The 20,850-nt window shown below is 42.9% G+C and overlaps 2 long non-coding RNA genes across 3 annotated transcripts in view; one reads left to right on the top strand and one right to left on the bottom strand.

The window, feature by feature from the left end:
• Window positions 1–6,381, bottom strand: part of LOC124212132 (uncharacterized) — a 37,029-nt gene extending 30,648 nt beyond the window's left edge. The window contains exon 1 of the long non-coding RNA XR_011176402.1: window positions 6,253–6,381. This is a non-coding gene — a long non-coding RNA (uncharacterized lncRNA). The remainder of the gene's footprint in view (window positions 1–6,252) is intronic.
• LOC124212131 (uncharacterized) overlaps window positions 1–20,850 on the top strand; it is an 84,900-nt gene that overhangs the window by 42,271 nt on the left and 21,779 nt on the right. The window lies entirely within an intron of this gene.

Below are 20,850 nucleotides of genomic sequence, written 5' to 3'. Positions count from 1 at the left end.
AAGACCACCGCCCCATCGCATCGCCCCACCGCAATACGGCCTTTTCCTTCCCCTACTCGCTCGCTCTCCGCCCTCCTTTATTCCCGATCGTAGCAACTCCACCTCCGCCACTGACCCCGGCCCCGGACTCCAGTCCCTCCGCCCCTACTCAAGCTGGCACAAATTTTGCTTGCCCTCCCACGCCACCTACACAGAGATAACCGAAAAGCGCGCGCGCGCACGCGGCCATCTATGACCTATTTTTCCATCGATTTCCCACGTGGAAAGTAGGACGGTAAAATGGCCGCTGCCATAGTAATTTCCGCCACTCCCTATCTGAGCGAAAGAGAGAGAGAGAGAGAAAGAGAGCGATTTCGTAATCGCTATTTAACGCCCATGCCACCATATACCACCACTACTACGAATCCCACTCCGTAATCTCGTGCTCTACAATACTCGGATCCCTACCGAGGAGGGTACGGCTACTACTCCGTATCTCATGACACGTTCGCTCGTTGATTGCTGATTGCTACATGCCATGCCATGCCACGACTCGCCGCAATCCTCTCGCTTGTAATATTGTACGGTACTCAGGCATGCCAGCCACTCACACTGCTCTGACCAGGTTCATTCGCCGATCGAGAAAACTTATACCGTTAGAAAAAAATATATCTCCATGAGTATAAAGTAGCAATGGTATGCGAGGATGATTATCTCGATACGCGTGAGGCTCGATAAAAATATCGAGTGCAATACGCTTTTCTCAGTCTATTCACGAAATCTATGGCGGTGTTTCAGAACCGAATCTTAAGCGAAGGTAACGCATGAGAAATTTCAAATTTATACCAACGACCGAGCGTATCGCTTGTAAACTACGCGCGGAGTTTCCGTGGATGAAGTGGATAACCGGAAAAAGGATAACAACTACGTGAGAAGAAGAAGAAAAAGAAAAAGCGTTGCGGTGCGAAAAAAAGTAGTGCCGACGGGGGAGGAGCCACTGGTACCAAGTGCGCGTCCTATTTTCGTGTTCGGTGCTGCTCGAGAGCGGGCCGATCCTGCACGAAGTGAGGCTGTAAGTAGGTCGCTCAGAGCCGCACGTGTCGTCCTTGACTCACATAGCGACTCGCGCATGCGCGTTGCGCTGCCGCATTGCCGGTCGCCGCGGCTCTTTGTTCTTCTCCGAGTGTGTGCAAGAGAGGGAGTGAGAGGAGGAGACAAACGACGAAAGAACGAAAATCCCCAGTTCTCTTCACGCACACACAACTTGGCTGCTTCTAAGTATATTGCTATGTGTTTCCAGGCATTGCGTGTAAGCTACACGCGAATATGTATGTATTGTGCACAAATGATCAACGCAAAGCAAGCTCGACACGGCTACCAATAAAAGAGCGTGTACATATGCGATATGAATACACGGGGGTATCCCAAGCGTGCTAATTGCTGACCTGCGGTAAAACTCACCTCGGGATAATGAAAGGTATCTACTTGAACGATTCGAGAGGATCCTTTCGCAGCTACTTCTCGTTGTTTCGTTATTTCTTTCGCAACCCGGGGTATCGAGATCGGCCCTGTGGCGGTATCTTTTTTTTCCTCCTCTTCTTCGAACCGCTACTTAATTTATGCGATTCGAAAATTATAAGATATTCGACGTTCGTGTTGGAACTGGAGAAAGAAGACGGGGTACACTGTATTACGTGTAATAATCGGGACGCGTTTCGGTATGTTTCTCACGCGACACGGTCACCCGAAACCTGGTCCCATTGTGAGTAAGTAGAGCTAGGTGTACCGCGCAGCAGCAGCAGCAGCAGTACATCAGTGCTCTTTGTTAACGGTGTAGCTCACCGTACAGTAGTAGTTGAGAATAACAGACATCGGCGTAGGAGCTGAACTCTACATTATCCAGTATTCAAACGAGGACTGAAGTTGGTAACGTTAATGTATCTAAATGGTAAAACAAGAATCAATATTTGGCACCTTTAGAATACCTGAAGAAGTTCAATTTTCAAAATTCGAGTTTGTTGATGCTGTATTAACAGTTTACTGAATTTCAAGTAATCCCAAAGTTGCAAAATAACGACTTTTTTCAAAGATGCATCATTACAATAATGTTACAAACTTCAGCCCCTAACAAATACCAACCCGAGTAACAATTTAACGAGCTGAACACACTCTGTGTGCCTTAGAAATACATTTTATATCCGCGGTTTGTGCGTGTACATAAAGAAATCTAAATACGCAACTCGTATATATACTCGTACACATATAGTATATCTCCTCTGCTGCACGTGTCGACTGTTACGTACGTAACATACCATATTGTACACCGAGTGGAGGCCACGAAGCCGCGTGTGTCGCTCCACGAGGATCGTTTATAATCACAGTAAATGTACGCGCATGTAACACGAACGACGGGTTGCCCTCACACGATACTCGTTACAAGAACGTACGATGAAAAAATACGTCAAGATATGGTAGAACCGAGAGTTAAAGGTTATCGCCGATCTCAACCATGATGTCATTTCCTTGTCGGCCTTGCCCGTTACACTCGCTGAATTTCAATTTTATCCGCATAGTGCTGAAACTCATCCGTTGATTAGCTTATCTCTTTATTCTTTCCCCGCTCAATGGAAAGAAATAAAATAAAAACGAACATCGCTCGATTAATTTCCAAGTTACAATCTTAACTCCATTCCTGTGATTGCAGATCAACTCAAAGAGTGTTCAAACAGAACCGTTGGACGGTTCGAACGTATTCAATGTCATTCGCGGAATTTTGTTGCGGTGCAGACGGGAAGAAATTTTCACCATCTACGCGCTCCTTGGGAAATCGTGTTGAGAAATCCATAGGCATGTATACAACTATACGCACATACTCGTACCTACTGTATATATGCATGTGTATCTCATAAAAGATGCAGGCCGCGCGTTTAGACACCGTCGAGTATTGATCGTGCCTGGCGGAAGACCGTGTGACGGCCGCCACTGCGGGCTATTTAAGCGCCAATTGGGTCAGGCCCAGGCTCGTTGAGCAACGCTTCTCTCTGTTTTATATAACCTATACCTACACATCGCTAACGCCGTGACGAACTGCCGCTGCTACTGTTGCTACTGGTACCATTGCAGTGCTGCTGCCATGAACGGAATAAGACAAGACAACTATTATACGCGTCATAATTATAAACGAAGGGGTCACTCGGCTGTTTTAGATTACCTACAGGAGTACGAAAGCGGGGCGATGAAATATTCAATAAAATATCCCGCCAATCTATTTTCCTCTATTTGTCATCTACTGCACGCGCCAAGACAAATTATATCTTCAAACCGCACGTTTCACGTACAGTTGGATTGCTTTCCGGTCCCAAATCTCCGACATATACATATACAACCTAAACAAAGATTAGACGATTCTTTGCAGAAAATCAAATTACGTATTGTAAAGTCGCGTTATTTTCAAAACTAGGTGTCGCATCTATGTAAGTATTCTCGCGAGCATATCAGGCACGAGTTTTCATCGCACGAAAGGGTTACCCTCTACTTGGATGGAAAGAACGTAGGGAAAACAGGTGCGCTCGGTCGTGTGGGACATAGAACGAATTATTCACGAGATGTTTAAAAACGCAATATATATTAATGCAATAAAGTAGAACAAGAGGGGATAAAATTCCACCGAATAAAGTTGAGGAAAAAAATGAGATGAGTAAAGTTGACAAAAATTAAAAAAAAAAAAAAAAAAGAGACTCGCGTGTGTACAGATTTGTATATAAATAATTCCAGATGTTATTTACCGCCGCGTATTACTATTGCCATAAGGAAATATAAGATGCGTTGCGTTATTTTTTTCGACTGCTTTCTAAAATTTTGCATCACGAAGTGTCTACATGTATGTGTATTATATACCTACGTATGTACAAAACGATGAAAGTATATTAAAGACTTTTTAGAGACTGAATCTTACATTCTCGCATGGCCTCAATTTCTATTATAATACGTAATAATATATTCCTAAAGTTTTTCAGATACACACATATCGTATTCTGGCTAATTTTGATCAAATCCATGGACAAGATAATTTGTAGAAGATCGGGTATTGCAATATATACCTACGATTTTATTTTCTCGGACAAAACCGAATACTCAATCACGAAAATCAATTTGTGTACCCGTAGGTGATTCCTCGAGTTCCTGCAGACTGTGCATATGTACGCTCAATTTGAATAAAGAGTAAATTTGATCACTTCATATATCAAGCGACTGCAGCTCCACCGCGATCGCACACTGTTATACAGCAGCGACTTTCTATACTATGTAATATATACGTATATGATACACATATACAATAAAGGAAATGAGTTATTACGTATAACGGTATTACAAGTATGTGTGTATATGTATCGTGTACATGAAGGATGGAATTGATCTCGCGGGAAAAGACGTTTATTCTTTCGTCATCTGAGGAGAGAGAAAAAAGAATGCATACAATTCTACGAAATATGAAGATAGCTGGATCGTGTATATGAAACCGTAGAGAAGCGACGGAAAATGTAGCTGATGAGGTCGAAAAGGATGATTGGGGGGGGGGGGGGGGGGACTGGTAATTTAATGATTACGTATTATACTGTCGCGACGTGTATATACGGATAGTTGTGCAGTTGAAGAGAGAGTGAATTCTAGGAATGGAGGGTACAGTGACTGTAAGCATAGTAGTCTGCAGCAGTTGCCTTGCACCACGACCAACTGTAACCTAGATAGGTTATTATACTGGAATTCTCAACTTCGTCACAAATCTCATGAGTATCTTGAATACGGCTAATGTATTACATGAAATTTCTATCTTACGTGGCATACGGAGTTTGTATTAAACTCGTGTGTAAAGCTGGTAACACACGCTGCAGGAAACTACGCAATCATATTGTGGTTCCCTACTTCCGGTGGTCCAAGCACTATAAGCGTCGACGAACATAGCCAACTTCTAATTACCTTGCTTGCTCCCCCGCGCAACCCCCTCCCCTCGCCCCTCGAGCTTAACGGACTTCTACGACCGAATCACTACTTCTCGTAATACGGAATATAAAACAAATATAAACTACGAAAAAAACCTTTCATCGATAAATGTGGGGTAATAAAAAGGAAGAAAATCTCTACAGGATGCAATATAACGACTCGGGAGTTGAAGGAGGGGGGGTGGGGGGGAGGACGAGTGGAATTAACGGTACGATAAATGTCGAATCGCTCGAGCGAGTTAATTATACGATTTAATTGTATACGCTATTAGAGATATTATATATGATGTATTACAAGACTCATGTGACGGTGACTGTATTCGTGGAATACTACTTGTATAGTTTTATTCGATTTCCTTATTTTCTCTTGTGTAAGACTGTTCGCAAGTATCGGAAAATTTATCCGCATCAAAGGTGATTAATATAAGCTTCATATTGGATTAAAATCGATGTCGTAATTAATGCATAACATAATTAAAGCTAAGCCTTTCACAGTGAATGCACTGATGTTTGTATTGTATCACCTGCGTGGTGTTGCTATAGTTTAATAGTAGGTACGTACACACTAATACGTTCACCGATATTGCCCTAATGGCCACGTGGTTTAGATAAGCTGCTGACTGAGTCTTATCTGCTATAAAAGAAGAGAGTGAGCGCGTGAAGAGGAGGAGGGGGAGAGGGGGGTGGGGGGTGGAGAGAGTTGTTGGTTATGTAACTCGTGTGCCCATGGAACAATCACATCCGAGCTGTAACGTCAAGGGTATACTAAATAAAATGGTGAAATAGTGACTCGATGATCGGCTAAGAAATACTAAATAAATCGAAGTACTGAAGGACTTGAGTAGTTTGAAAATACTCGAAAATAGTAGGTACCATGTAGCGATATTTGGAAACACGATTTGAAGAAGTGGTGGAAAAAATCGCTGCACAATAACGAAGCCTTTTATTACCGCGATCGGGTTAAATGCGATCGTAAATTCATCGCGGCGGTGCCAGTTTGCCCCCACTCTTTGTTCCGCAATGCGTTTTGAGCCCAATGTAAAGTTTTTTTCAAAACACGCGTGTGTATTGGTATAAAAATTACGGATATTGGTAGACGCGTTGCGTTTGAATTTGAATTTGGCGATCGGACTGTAGGAGTAGAGTGCAGGTATCACGTGAGTTTAATATTTCGCGTTATTGGCTGGGCTCGAAAGTGGCGCAACTGCAGGGATTTTGAAATTTCTTGCGGGTGTCTCCGGGTGGTTGCGTTCAAAGAAATCGGTTCCCATACCTTGATCTGCAACGCCCCCCCTCGTCGATACGTCCTTCTGAAGTTTCCAGATTTCTCGCTCGGTGCCCGTCTCAGTTTGTCCATCTACTTCGCAAGCGACATGCCACGCATAAAACGAACCAGTGGAATTTAGACTCTACCACCGACTGGCGCTAACGGCGCGCGCGGCAAAACCGTTTCCGCTCATCGCGCAGCCGGCTCGCGCAGCTACCCCCCCTCTTCGTCCTTCACTCTACCCTAACTCGAACCGAACGCCCCTGTATTCCAGAGTCCTGGATCGCTCCATGCCCGGAAAGCCCGAGCCTCTGGTAGCAGGTGGTCCTTGTCGATTCCACACGTACATATATGCCTGCGTACCGCAATGACGGGGACGACGAAGTTCTTCAAAGTGTAAAGGGGCCTTTGTGTCGAGAAGCAGAAAGGAGGAGCAGATGAGAAGAAGGAGTTCGTCGAGGACTATAGTCTTTGTCTAGTTCACGCACTTTATCCTCGCGGCTCTACAACATGCTCTACAATTTTCACCGGTTTGTTTTACCCGCAAACTAATTCCTCCCGCTCTGTCTCTATCACGCATTAACACTGCAGGTCCGTAGTGTCTTGAATCCCATGTAGCATTGCCTTTTGCTCTTCCTGTGTTTTAAGGAAACGTTGTACAGGGTATCGAATGAAACGGAAAGAAAAAAAGAACGCGAGGACGAAAGCGAGGCCCGCTACACCCGCAACATGAATTTGCAAATCATGTTTCTCTCTCTGCCGCAATGTCAAGTTCACTGTACCTATGTTGACTGCCGTACAGACTCACTTTTAACACGGTTGTAATTGCATCTTATAAATGCTGCTGTACTTTTCTCACGCGCCTTTATCGTGTATATGATGTATGATACCTACTAAAGCGTAATACGATCTGCGTTCGTACCTTTTAATTTTCTGTTCTTCTCTTCTTTTTTTCTAACTTACAAGGAAGTTCAGTAGGTCGGTTAGGTAAGCCGATGTTCAGGGTCGTCGAATCCAGAGATTATATAATGTTCCTCCAACACATGCTTGGAAAGTTACATTTCCTAAGCCTGTGGAGTGTGCGTAAATTTCCCTGTTTCCTTAAGTCAAATTCTCTATTTTACGCACTATGGCCTTCCTGGTGCATGCGCACTTTCCACTTACTTAATTTTAACGCACGGACTTTACGCACCGCCAGTGACGCCATCGGGCTGAATTCTACTTGAAGTTTTCGCATTTAGGTTAGGTTTACGAAACCCGGCCTATACCTCTTGATTGCCCTTGATATACTTATTTTAAGTCATTATATTACATTCATTTGCCTCTCAAATCAAATTTTCCTTCACAGGTGTTGGAAAAAATATCGCGTGTATACTGTATATGTGCGGATGGGTGATATTTGACTCGTGTGCCTACAGCGGCCGCCTAATTGGCTTATGCTGCGTTTACATTAGTACTCGACCAATTGCAGCACTCGATTTCGGCTCACGCTGCAAACGTCACACTCGTCGGAAATCGCTCACTTTCCACACTTGTAACACAATATACTAATCTTGGTACATGTATAATTCTAGGAACCCTCCGCTTGATCGAGGATATTAAATTACTAAAACCCAACAGCTTAAGAATCTTTCAACTAGGACAAGAAGGATGAGACGATAATCAGTGACAGTGAAACACATAATGATACTGTAATCTACGATACGCACAAGGTGCACTTCCTTGAATGTTTCTATACACCACATTATGCAGCGAGCGGGGTGCCGAAGGAAGGGTTAGCCTGGCTCTAAGCACCCTGCAGCCTCCCCATACAGGCTTCACGTACGTGTAACGTCTGAACGCGTGTGTGCGTCGTGGGGAGGAGAATTTATCATGCATTATATCGGATAGAATCTAGGTACATGGACACAGACACGGACGAACTGCGGTTATACATACATGTGAAGGGATATCTAACACATAGACACAACCGTCCTTGTCCACTGAGGCGATAATTCAGACTCATGATTAATCGCCTGTTACACCTATGTAACTATACTGATGTGTAAGTAAAACTATAAGTTATTGCACAAACCGGCTCTGACGTTTTGATCATGCTTTGCGAAATATACTTAATGGCATATACCTGTTTCGTGAGATTGTTCTAGTTGGAAACAAAGTAGATTTATCAGGGTCAATTCAGTAATTGTGAATATTCTGGAATAATAGATTCGGTTTAACGGCTGTTCAAAGACCAAGGAATTTTTGATGGCACGTGAAGCTTGGTAAGATCGACTCCTAAAGTAAAAGAAATTCTCGCAGTCCAGGAGAGAGGATCGTACAGTTATCGACCTATAAACGGTTCGTCATCCTGGACGAGGACACGACAGTGGTGGAAGAGGTACATGAAGTATAAGTGTTCATCGCGCAGGTTTAATTCGAAACGTTGAATTACCCAACTAAAATTTCGCGACCTCCTTGTAACGCGGTGAAAAATACGCACGTAATGCGGAGTACCATCATCGTGATCAGCACCGTCATCAGCAGCAGTACCTCGTTCTTATCCTGGATGAAAAGAAGAAACCGCTGGAGGAGGCCTGCGAGTATTACGGACACGAGAGCTGGTGGTGCAGGTTCCTTTGTTACACAACCAACACCAGCAGCTATCGACCCCAGCCGCCCCTCACTGCCTTCGCGCTTAATCCTCGTTCTACGTAAGATGGTGGGGAGCCACGTGCTCGCGCTACGCGTCAGGGATGGTTGACAGTCCTGGAAGGAAGGGTAGTCACGTGGTGCCCCCACCTCGCCACCGTTTCGCGTGGTACCAACGTGATGCATGTGCGCCCTTAGTCCTTACCGAAGACCCGCGTATATATCTAGGCACATGCCCTGCTGCATCGGAGCGTGTAAGAGCGAGTCGGTCCATAGTTCCATTGTGCCTGGCTAACTGCGGGGGTCTTTGCAGTCGCATCCCTACGCTGCTCGAAGCATCCGAGGCATATCTCGTAACCTAGCTCCTTAGTTCATGCTCGTCCTCCCTACGACATGATTATATTCATGTATTGTTTCGACAAAGGGTTACAACGGGGTGTAGTACCAGCTCCGATGGGATGGATTTGATTAAGACAATGTGGCAAATGAGATGTATTATATGCAACCGGGATTGAAAATGTCGAGACACATTTTACTGTTCATGTATAGAATTTTTTTTACGAATTAGATAGTAGAGATAGACGCAACTTCCGCTGTTGCAGGTAATACGGACAAATTTGTGATTAGAGAGAGTCAAGGATTAACCGATGTTGGTATTTGCTGATAAAAATTCAGAAACGTCGCGGTTTACGAAACTATTTCATTATTGGTTGCGGGAACAATCGTTCGTGTCGTTTTCATTAGGGGAAATGAGGAATCAATGAAATTCTAAGACACCTGCGGTAGATATCATCATCGTCATATACCTGAAAATACTACTTTCTTGTGCATAATCGATTTTTAGTTCTGCTTCCGCAGTAACTAATTCCTTACATTTACACAGATGTACCGGTAAGCTGCACGTTTATATTCAATGCCGTATCACCAATTATACGAATTTACCAATCTTACTGGATGGGATTGAAAAATCACGATCGCATCGCGTTTGTCTTCAAGTGCCTTTTTTCATCCGCACTGCAAGCTTCTGTCACATTCGCGTACTCATTCCTTCTCTCGTTAATACCTCTATTTACTAACCCGTTAGAGCGGAGTGGCAGGGGAAGTGTCGTAGTATATTGTGTAACAATGAAGCAAACTCGGTCTTTTCGGGCCGAACGTAAGTTTGTAGGTTAGCCAAAGACGAATGTTGCAAATACGCGAGTCGAAAAGACCGTTATCTCCTTGTTGCACACGATTCTTTACATAACAAGAGTACGTTACGCTTTTCCTCACGAAGCACGAAATTGAGGTTAGGGATCCGTAATATCAGATTTGTTCGCGACAGCGCATGCGCGCAGTACAGAAACTACCACTTTCAACTCCTAGGACTTGAAAAGTGGTATTTTCGGTACTCCGCGTATGCGCATTCGCAGACTCACTCGACTGTCATAGAAACGGGTACTTTATGTACGGAAAACAACCATGAAAAACGCGTTGAACATGCTCGCGTTTAGTGAAAGATTTTAATTTGTAATTCAAGGTCGGCACCTTTGATGTTGCGTATAGATCAGATAGGAACGGAAAGTCTCTACAATCACCGATCAGCGATCGGCACGGTTCTCTATCACACTCGTGTGCGGGATTGATACTGAATGAACCGTAATGCGAGCTTGTGTGTGGTCGGTGCTGCAGAGTAGCTGCATGAATGTGTTCAATTAACCGGGCCTGCATGGTTCCTACACAGGCAGGAAGGGAGTCGGTTGGGCGGTTATACCCCGGTCGATAATTAATTATGCAATTAGAAGCAGATGCTAAGTACACCGCCAAAGCGAGTGTTTCGATTCAAAGATTCGCATTGTTCGCGGTCGGTTGGCAGGTTGTACATGAAACTCGAATACCTAGGCTCTGAACCCTTTAAGCACCGATTCTTGCATCCGAACTCTGATTATCCGAACTCAAATTTTGAACATTTATCACAATGTTAACTATACTAGATTTTATCGGTGATTACAAATGTGGTGTTTCTGTATAATAATCAACATGCCGCAGATGCGGTACGACAGAAACTTATCAGACGATAGCGGAAGTTGGTCATATATGGACCGGGAAATCCGTGACCCGGAGAAACGTGGCAACTTCAAGGGATGAGTCATGGGACATTCGGCAGCAAGAACAAGAAGGCTTGCACAGTTCAGTGGTCAGAGATCGGGGTGAGATAAGGACGTTGCAGAAGTACGAGAGAAATTTTCTTGTTGCAAAATTCCCAAACTGTTGCGGGTATCTTTCATCCCATGCTATAAAAGAGGAAAGTTGAAAACAATCAACAAGTAATTTTATTCCGACGCGATTTAGCTCGATGATCGTGGGTATGTATTCAGGAGGCAGGTCACAATTAATTTGACACTTTGTCTTTATCGGAAATTTTCTCGACCTTATTATGCCGTAGCTTTATTCCTGTAATCTACCATCATAGAATCAACCTTGCGCGTGACTGATTGTGAGAAAAAGTGAGCGCAGGACGTCCGATCTTTTGCTTTCAAATTTTATTCATGTTTTTTCTCTTTTTTTCCCTCTTTGTTATTCTTTTTCACTACAATTGAATTCTGGGACAGATGCTACGTGGAGTAGATCGTATATCCATGCAAAACCTGCATTCTCACCTTGCAGCGACCAGCCAAATTATACACGAACAATTCCACCAGACTCAGCTGTGACTTTTCTTGAAATTGAATCCGGCTGAATGATTTCCTTATCTTTCCTATCTGTAGATTCGAGCCTGACCAGGTTTGCATTTTAAATGTTGATTATCGCGTGATCGTTCGGCGCAATGTTATACCTACACCTTGGCGAATAATAGTTGTAATTTCTGTTCTGCAAGAATCTAGAAAATTTTGAGTATTCTTTATTGCTTGAGTATTTTATATCGGGAGCATGGTTACCAACTTCTTCATTCTTGCATGAATTTATTGACGCAGTGTTCCTTTCACGCATGATGCACTTGGGTGTAATTACCCGATAGTTCAATGCTACATCGATACATAGGTACACATGCATTACACCTATAGGACTGCAATTATAACGGGCCGATAATACACCGTTTCAACCTTCACTTATTCATGGCTGGATTTCTCAAGCAGCCTGGACGTATGATAGAAGAGAAAAATGAGAAGGGGTCTCGCAGCTTAGCGGGGAGACATCAAAAGGATAGTATACGGTATGAGAGTTAACTCTCGACTCGACTCGACTCTACTCGACTCGAATCCTATGAAATGAAAGTGAGGTTGCCCAATTGAGGCTTGGCCTCGAGGTACCAGTTTCTAAAAATAGAAGATGCTGATAGGTGACGAGCCGATGGGCCAATAGACGAGGAAAAGATGCCCAATAGTCAATGCTGCTGCACGTAACATTGTTACAACAAACGATCTCTCCAAATTTTTTAAACAAAAAACTTTTTATTACCATATATTCTGTGCAATTAAAAATACTATCAAATTGCTAAGAGATTTTTTTCCCGTCATTCGGTCATTAATAATTCAAATTTCTAGTAACTGTGCGTTTGTTATTTCACTGCATCAAGTGTCATATAATTATTGAGGTATCTATAATTAAAAATTTACCAATAAAACTTCAAACAACTTTGCGCAATGAGTCTTGGTAATAATTATGGAGGAAGAAACACGGTTTAGAATACACCTGCAGTGTCTTCACCTCTCCTCGAGTACCCTATCTTACCATCGTCTCTACAGCCAAATTGAGATTATGCACAATTACGCATACACGCAAACAGCGCGATATAAGTGTGGGTGTAGTAATGCAGGGCGCGTTGTTCAAATGACGTGGGAATACGTGCTCGGACGTTTAAATGAGGAGACAAAAAACAAAAAAAAAAGAAATAATAAAAGGAAAGAGGACGAAGAGGAGAAGAAGAAAAAAGAGTCACTGCTACTCGGTTACGCTAGAAAATAAATTTCACTTTCGATCTCCTATATATGCCTGCGTACAGTGGAGTGTTCACGCACTCACGGTATACGCATATATAACAGCGATGCGTATTCTACACACTGGAGTAACATATATTTGAGTAGAAGTTTTATTTTTTTCTTCCATTCCCTTTTTCATTCTCTCTTTATTTCTTTCTATCGTTGCTCGCTTAAGGCTGGTCGCGTATACCGTATAATCTATACCGTTTATACAAGTTTCGAAAGAACAGTGCGCAGCTTTCTTTACTTATACCAACGGTTTTTTCACAGTTGCCTGTGTGGCGTTATGTGGAGAATTCTTGGGTTATAAAGCGAGCGGGAAAGCCAAGACGTGCCCGAACTTCGGCTCTAGGTAATAAACAAAATTCGTTGGAATCAAAACTGTGTGAAACAAAGAAATCTATTTATATTAATTACGGTCGAACGGTGCAGGAAACCTTAGTCGTAAATCATATGTGTTCGGTAATAATGTTACGGACGTTTGCAGGATTAATCGAAAATCGTACAATCTTGCGCAAATATCGAATACGATGCTTATACACAAGTTGTGAAAAATGAAAGGTAATAATCGGAACAATTATGGCTTGTGATATAAATGTCGTTACGTAAGAAATCTGTTCACCATTAATGTCCGTGTATAAATAACAATATCTCGGTCCATGTACCTTCGTACTGGATATAACGCGAATTCTAGATCAAAGTTTTCCTTTATGTCTTTTTTTTAAATTTTTTTTTTTCCACAGTCTGTTGCGGTAGACGTTTACTTTTATGCAGAAGCTGTATATGTTTGTTATTATGATCCGAACATATATCGTATCACTTGATAGCTGTATCATAGACAGGTATGGCATGTGATATTCGACACTGGCCAACTCAAAGAATATAATAATACAGGTTATGTACATATTCTTTCCCTAAGTTTGTACTAATATTTGAAAAGGTTTTACAGGAAATTTGTACCTGCAGTGGCGTAGCTATAAGCGTGCGTAGTATAAAGTGCATTATGAACAAGAGTTTTGTCGTGTTCTTTAGCGAACAATCTTAGGCGAGAATTATTGAATTATCAAACAACGGTTTGACCAAATGTGCAAGTTCTTTTTTCATTTTTTACCCTACGAATCTACAGTAAGTATGCTTGATTAAATTTGCCTTAATTAGAACAAAATTATCCTAGATTTATTAAGAATGGTAAAGTTTTCTATTGAAAAAAAAATATATCTATCACGTATCTTTGATTCGACAAAGCTTCGCGAAGAAAATACTTATACAACGAATTCAATAAACTTTTGAATGCTAAATTTTCACGATAAATGTGCACTTTAAATTTTTCCCTGCATCTTGTTAAAATTGATTCAATTTTTGAATACATTTAACACGTGATACGCGAAGTGAAATGCATTGCGATCGCATTGCTGCCACAAAATCTTTTCCCTGTAGTTGTTACGCCACTGATTACCGGCTATATACAGCCCTTTCTCTTTGCCAGGACCAAATATTAGCTCAACACTAGTCTAGGAGCTTATGTGGTGTGACATCGACTCACTATTTCACGCGTCTTAATCGCGGGAACAGCTCGCTATAAACAAGCGGCTCTGCGAGAAAGACTTTAGAGGCACTCTACGATCATAATTGATTCTTTCCATTATCGCCGTAGATGTCGTGATTTTTTGTTACACAAATGAAAACGTTATCTCTTCCATTCTTGTTTTGCTTGTGTACCTAAACGTATACATAAAACGTAGTTTTTGCAATTTTAAAAAAGTCAAAAATCTTCTTTTTGTGATTGCATCATGTACTGTGTATATATATATACAAGTATATATTCTACATGTACCATATTACCAACTTTTTTCGGACGGAGACCAACGTGATTTTAAAACCGAATCAAGATACTCTGTATAGTCTCGAGCCAAATACTACACACAATAGAAATTAGAAATTAGAACCGTATTAGAAAGAATTTCTCTTTTACGAGAATGGAGCTTAACTGGGTGTTCTTTGCTGCACTCTAATGTGATTCCTGTCCGATTCGGGCCGACGATAGAGTACATACACAGTGAATATTTATAATTATCTTAACCCTAGAACAATAATGTTATTTATTTCGGTGTCTCGAGTCGAAAACGTAAGCCGTTCTCTTGCGGCGGAAAATTTAAATTCGCGTGGGGTATTTTTTTAATCCCCCCCTTCCGTTACCGTTCTAGGGTTAAACCGAGTGGAAGGCGTCTGAATTCATTTGAGAAATGCAGGAATTAGTCGTTGGGCCAAGCCCAGAGCCCCGGTTCTGATATCATTCAGTTTTGCCCTCGTTTCGGGTTGGTTCTGTCCTCTTTTTGCCCTAGTTTCCTCGTCCCACGCGAGGCGGCACGCAACTCAGCCGTTTTTAGGTTAAACTAGTCAAACAGTTTGAGGCTGGGCCCGGGTGTGTGTGCCTTGGCTTGTATCGCATGTACGGCTATGCGGGTGTGAGTAAATACGCATCCGTCCTTCTAACGCGGTTGTCCACATATCCATATCTATCTACATGTGTGCGAACAACGATTGGGCAATCTAGCCTCAATCTAGCGGCAGTTGGCTCTCGCGGGCTACAAATCTGCCACGAATACACGCGTATTATTTCTCTCTATACGTTTGCGGGGTCCACGGTTATATACCGTTAGGTGTCTCGAATACGTTATTAATAGCTTTAAGCCGTAAAATTTGAAACGTAAAATTTACCATCTTTCCCCCTCCTTTTCTTTTTTCGCATCTATTTAACTTTTCCCCCAAGCTTACACGTAATCCCAACAAGGCAGCTCTCCAAAGAATCCCGTAATAATCTTATGGGAATTGGGTTTCAGTGAAATCGTCCGGGTTTTTGATATGATGTAGATCTTGGTATTCTGAAAAAAAATTCTATTTTATACAGTAATAGTCCCGTGACTGATTTATATATATATATATTCCTCGTGTAGAGACACAGACGCTACTGTTTAATATAAATATATAAATAACTGTTGTCGTCTGTTGAAACCCAATTTATAGGTTCTTAATTTTTACGCATTGTTTTTTGTCTTGTCGAATTTTTCTTTTTTTTTTTCTTTACCGCGGAATATTTTATCGGGTCAAGTGGAAAACGAACGCTCGGCACAATTTAAAAGTTCTGTTGTGATAAGAGACGAGAGCGATCACTGCGACGCCCTCGCATCGCACAGTGAAATGCTAATGGACGGCTATGACACGGATTTATATACGACGAGTTCCGTATCGCGCCAAGTGTGGCATGTCAATGAAGCAACTTTGTTTAAAAAGACCTTCACCTGCTCGACTGACACGCTGCTGCAGCCGAGGAAAATTGTGCAAGTCATCGTTGGCTGAGGTAGATAGTTCGTTCCCACCTAGCGTATGTTATAATATAGATTTATTACATGTACGATGTACTTGCTCGTGGTGAAAAATGTGAAATCAAAAATTTTCAGTCAAATCTATGCTTCGATCTGAAGGAATAAAATCAAATTCGTTACTCCGCTGCACTGGCACTTTAAGGGTGGCTTTGAACTCTGTATGCACAAAACCATACGAGCTGCCTTATGTTTTTATTCTTATTACCCAGATGCATTCACGTCGTAAGTAGGTGAATGTTACAGCTTATACATTTTTATCCTATACGGGTACGTATGTACGTTATAACGTGCGTAGTTTCATCTTTAGGATTGTCCGTGACTTCAGCAGACATGTGCACAGCGCCCTGCCATGCATGCTCTCCTCGGCTCGATATAAACTCGAACCTTTTGACCATCGGGCAGGTGTGGTAACAAGACAGGAAACAGCAAAACCTTTCAGTAAGCCATGGTGCAGCGGTCGCTGGATCCTGCTACTTGGACGTGCAGTAGCTTTTGGTTTGTACAGATTACTAATATCGCCGGGTCGACTTTCATTGTTGGGGTATATAACATTTATAAACGCATCGAATTCAGAGCCCATGCGAATCAGGTTTATAATGCAATGGTGCCATGGATGGAAATCTCCGAATTGCAACTTTGAGAAACAACATGTTGGTAGAACACGGTGTTTATTGAGGTTCCACGGATTCTCCGGGGAGTTTCAATATAGGACCACCCCTGTCGTATCCAGTGTAACGCATCAACCGGATATCATTTTTTCATAAAACTGAATACGATTCGTGGGGTACGAGGAGAGTAGATTTGGACTTCGAGAAGGAGATGAAGAAGAGGAAGAAGAGTAGTGCTTGCTCGGCTTACAGTAGCCGAGATGCTGCGTTACGGGGTTGGATAGCATCGGTCGATGCAGTTACCCTGGCAACCCCGGTTATGAAACGAGCGGGTTCTATTGCCCCCGTTACTTCGGCTTCCTTTGGTTCACGTTGAGGCCCACGGGTTTCGACGGAGGATCGGTAGCAGTCGATCCTTAATCGTCTGACAAAATTTTACCTGAATATCATTATTTCCTACCGGAGAGGGGGAAAGAAGAGAAAAAGGGAAAAACAGAAACGGGATAGAAGCAGTGCGAAGCGATGTGTCAAAACTCTCTCTCTCTTTCCCTTTTCCAAACAGCCGCTGAAGTGCCTCGTGATCTAAGACCGTTATCCAACCCAAATCAAATAACACTCCTCGAAAGCACGTGTCCGAAACAAACACGGTCAACACGAAGCCTCGAAAAAACGGAAGAGCCTATCCTCCGGAGGAAGGAAGAAGAGAAAGAAAAAAAGAAATAAAAGAAAAGCCAGTGGAGGACCTGAAGAGATTTGATCGCAGAAGGAAGTTGTCGAGGTTAATAGCCGTTCGATGCTGTTTTTTTTTTTTTTTTTGCTACACGAAGCGCTCAGTTCGCCAAACTTGGTGGCATCGATTTTTCAGGAATGAATTTTTCATGCAACAGCCACTTCACCTCAATAAAACATGGCCCTGTACGGCCTTCAAGTTCTTCTTCTTCTTCTTCTTCTTATTCGTCTTCTTCTCTTTGTAACTCCAGATGAGCTGTTTGAGGTGAAGCTTGAAAGTGAAAAGCTCTCGGGGTGAATAGTCCTTTGTTTTTCAGTCCTCAGCGGTCCGGAATGATAATGACCAAGAGTCGAGATCCCTTTTCTGCCAGCGATGCAAAGCTACTGTACACGTATAAGCCGTCAAGCGGATCACGCGACGTGATCCACGTATTTGAACCATCGATTATCACTGCAGTACCCAAGAACTTTCTGCCCTTTTACAATTTTTTCGCCGTCACTTTTTTTTTCTTTTAACTCGGTTCCCACCGCGGGGCGAGAAGGTTCTTCGTATATATCTATAGGACGTCGCCCTGCGCCCTCGTGAACACTTCCTAGAGTGCAACCCATCGTGCATTCTCTCCTGCACCGCGCGTTACGCTCGGAAGGAAATCAAATTTAATCCAACCCGGGATCGACGACCTTTGGACACGTGCGCGTTGCCACGTGCTGCACTAGCTGTTCCATCCTGCAGGCGCTGCGCCCTACCGCCTCTTTCCTTCTTACAAACGTGGGGTGTAAGACAGCCAGCCCTTCAGGACTCCAGCACGAGGCTTGGGCACCCCGTATAGTATCCGTCGTATCATTCCTAAGTCCGGGGAAATTGTCGAGCTTGTTTTTTCTCCGCGTTAACCATATCGGGAAGGTACACGCGTGCTTCACCTGCAGTTGTACCTCATTTGTGCCTGATCACCGAGGTCCGTTCTCCCGTAAATTACAACTGGGGAGGGCTGCTTAGACCACGGTCTTGTCGTACGGTCGCTTCGATAGGAGAAAAGCAAGCCAGGTCACTGGTGTGTTCGGTGTACGGAGTCACGTAGGACTCAATCAGGCCCCACGTGACACTTGACCCCAAGGTTGAACATGGATCATTCCTTTCTTTCTTTCCTCTTTCTTTCCCCTCTTCCTTTCAGCCGTCTTATGAACTCCTCGACTTGTTATACCGAGTAAAAGTCAATATTTGATCAATGTACATTGTACTACGGTGTTAAAGGTTCCGAAGGCCGTTTCAACGGATGTGCACTGATTGTGTAACGTGGGGATTTCTCTGGGTTTATCTGGACGAGTGAACCCGCAGGCAATCACGAGTATCTACACAGCAGCTGGATAGGTTCAATACCGTAATTCCATTTCCTCCATCGAGTCTTCAGAGAATATTTGAGTTCTTGGATTCTTGTACTTATAGCCTAATTTCTTGGCTGACTATGAAATGGGTTTTTATTTATTTATTCTCTTTAAATTTCTGAATGACGACTGAAAGAGCAACACAGACGATTCTGCAACCGTTTGATTACATGCTGGAAAGTATATTTTACATAAAGTGATTCTGTAATCTGCATAAATATAAAAGGTATTTCTTGAGAATATACCTAGTAAATCTTTCAACACACACGTACAGTTATGCGCATAGGTAATCAGCGGGGTTCGACGGAAATCCATAAATTTTTAATTCACGGACATAATTCTTCTCAACCGGAATGAGAACAACGTTTTAAATGTCAAGGGTTTCGAAATAGCCGAATAGGCCGCAGCAAATCGAAGATATACATAAAGAAAAGGAAGAACGGATAACGCGAAGATCCTTGAAAAATGGTGGATCTTTGTCTGTGTGAACGGCAAGACTACATGAGAAATCATTGGCTTTGGACCCAGGGGCATAATTCTTGACTGAAACGAGCGTCGCGTTCTAAAACTCGAAGGTTTTTGGGTCAATTGAGTAGGCTGGACGAGTTCGTAGAGAAACAAGAATATTTACATCTAAAACGGTGAATAATACAAACGGGCCAGAAATTACGCGCGTTTAGTTTGAGGGCATAATGGTAAATGAATGGGAATGAAGATTGCGTGTCAAAAGTCAAGGTTTTCAGAATGTTCGTACGAAATTGGAATTTTTCCACTAACCTTAATCCCAGTACAATGAATGGATGAAAGCTTGCAGTCAGAGTTCAAGAAACTTGAATCATAGAATTTCTCTGGTATTTACAAAATGCTGTTCTAGCATGGGTTTTTTACTGTATAATTATAAAGTGATGTATTTTGAACAAAATACTCGACGCTCGTCACTCGAGTAACTTTTCCCAAACAGGGTAACCTGACGTTTCAAGCTGTGCACGAACCGAATCACAGATAATTCCGGACTTGGACAGCCGTGAAAGAAACTCCCCCGTAACATCGGGACGCGATTGTAACTGACAACAACGAGCAAGTTGAACAGAGAATAACTCGCAGGGAAGCAACGCGGAATCACTCGGGTGTATCGGAGGCGTGAGGCAACGTCGAGAAGCTACACGGAGTGAGATTGGTATCGGGAGTACAAGAGGGAATTTGAAGGGAGCGAAAGAAGAATAAGACGGGAAAAAGATGTCAGAAAGAGAGGAAGAAAAAACCGTGGTGTGTCTCGGACGATGAAATGCCAAAGTGTTATCGATATAACTGGCACGTGGGGCCGAGGGAGTTCGAACTGCACTCGGACTTGTATCGATTGATAACACCAAACGTATGAATTCAGTACGAAATGGCGTGGAAGGATGCGGCCATACCTAGGATGAGTATATATTATTCTACTTGGCTGCGCACGATTGAACTTGGCAAAGAGTGAGGAACAGAAGGAGTAAAGTGGGCGAGTCAAAAGCGAGGATGAGAATGAGAAGGAACAAGATGGAATTGTACAAGTTGGAGAAAATTCACCATCGACTTCGGTGTAGTCAAATTCTAACTCTTTCGGATAACGGAAACCCGGCTGAAAGACCTTGCGGAGTAGGAATACAAGTAACGGTTCAACGATCCAAGGCAAACTTGTAGCACTTGCCTAAGCATCGGGCTTACGTGGTAGCCGGGTGCCAGCGCCTGCCGAAGTAGTTTGGAGTGTCTAATGGGGCTCCCTGGGCTGCTGATCACTACTCGCCGTATTACTCCACGTGATAACTAATCGGTATAATTTACTTCTAGCCGATCCAAGTTAAGCCCAAATTCGATTACATCCATTAGCAAATTTACGAGCTACTAATTGCGCCCCCAACCATCGTGTTAACCAAA

This window comes from Neodiprion pinetum, chromosome 2 (genome assembly GCF_021155775.2).
Source record: "Neodiprion pinetum isolate iyNeoPine1 chromosome 2, iyNeoPine1.2, whole genome shotgun sequence".
Taxonomy (NCBI): domain Eukaryota; kingdom Metazoa; phylum Arthropoda; class Insecta; order Hymenoptera; family Diprionidae; genus Neodiprion; species Neodiprion pinetum.
The sequence above is the reverse complement of the archived record's forward strand: the minus strand, read 5'-3'. Positions and strand labels throughout refer to the sequence as shown.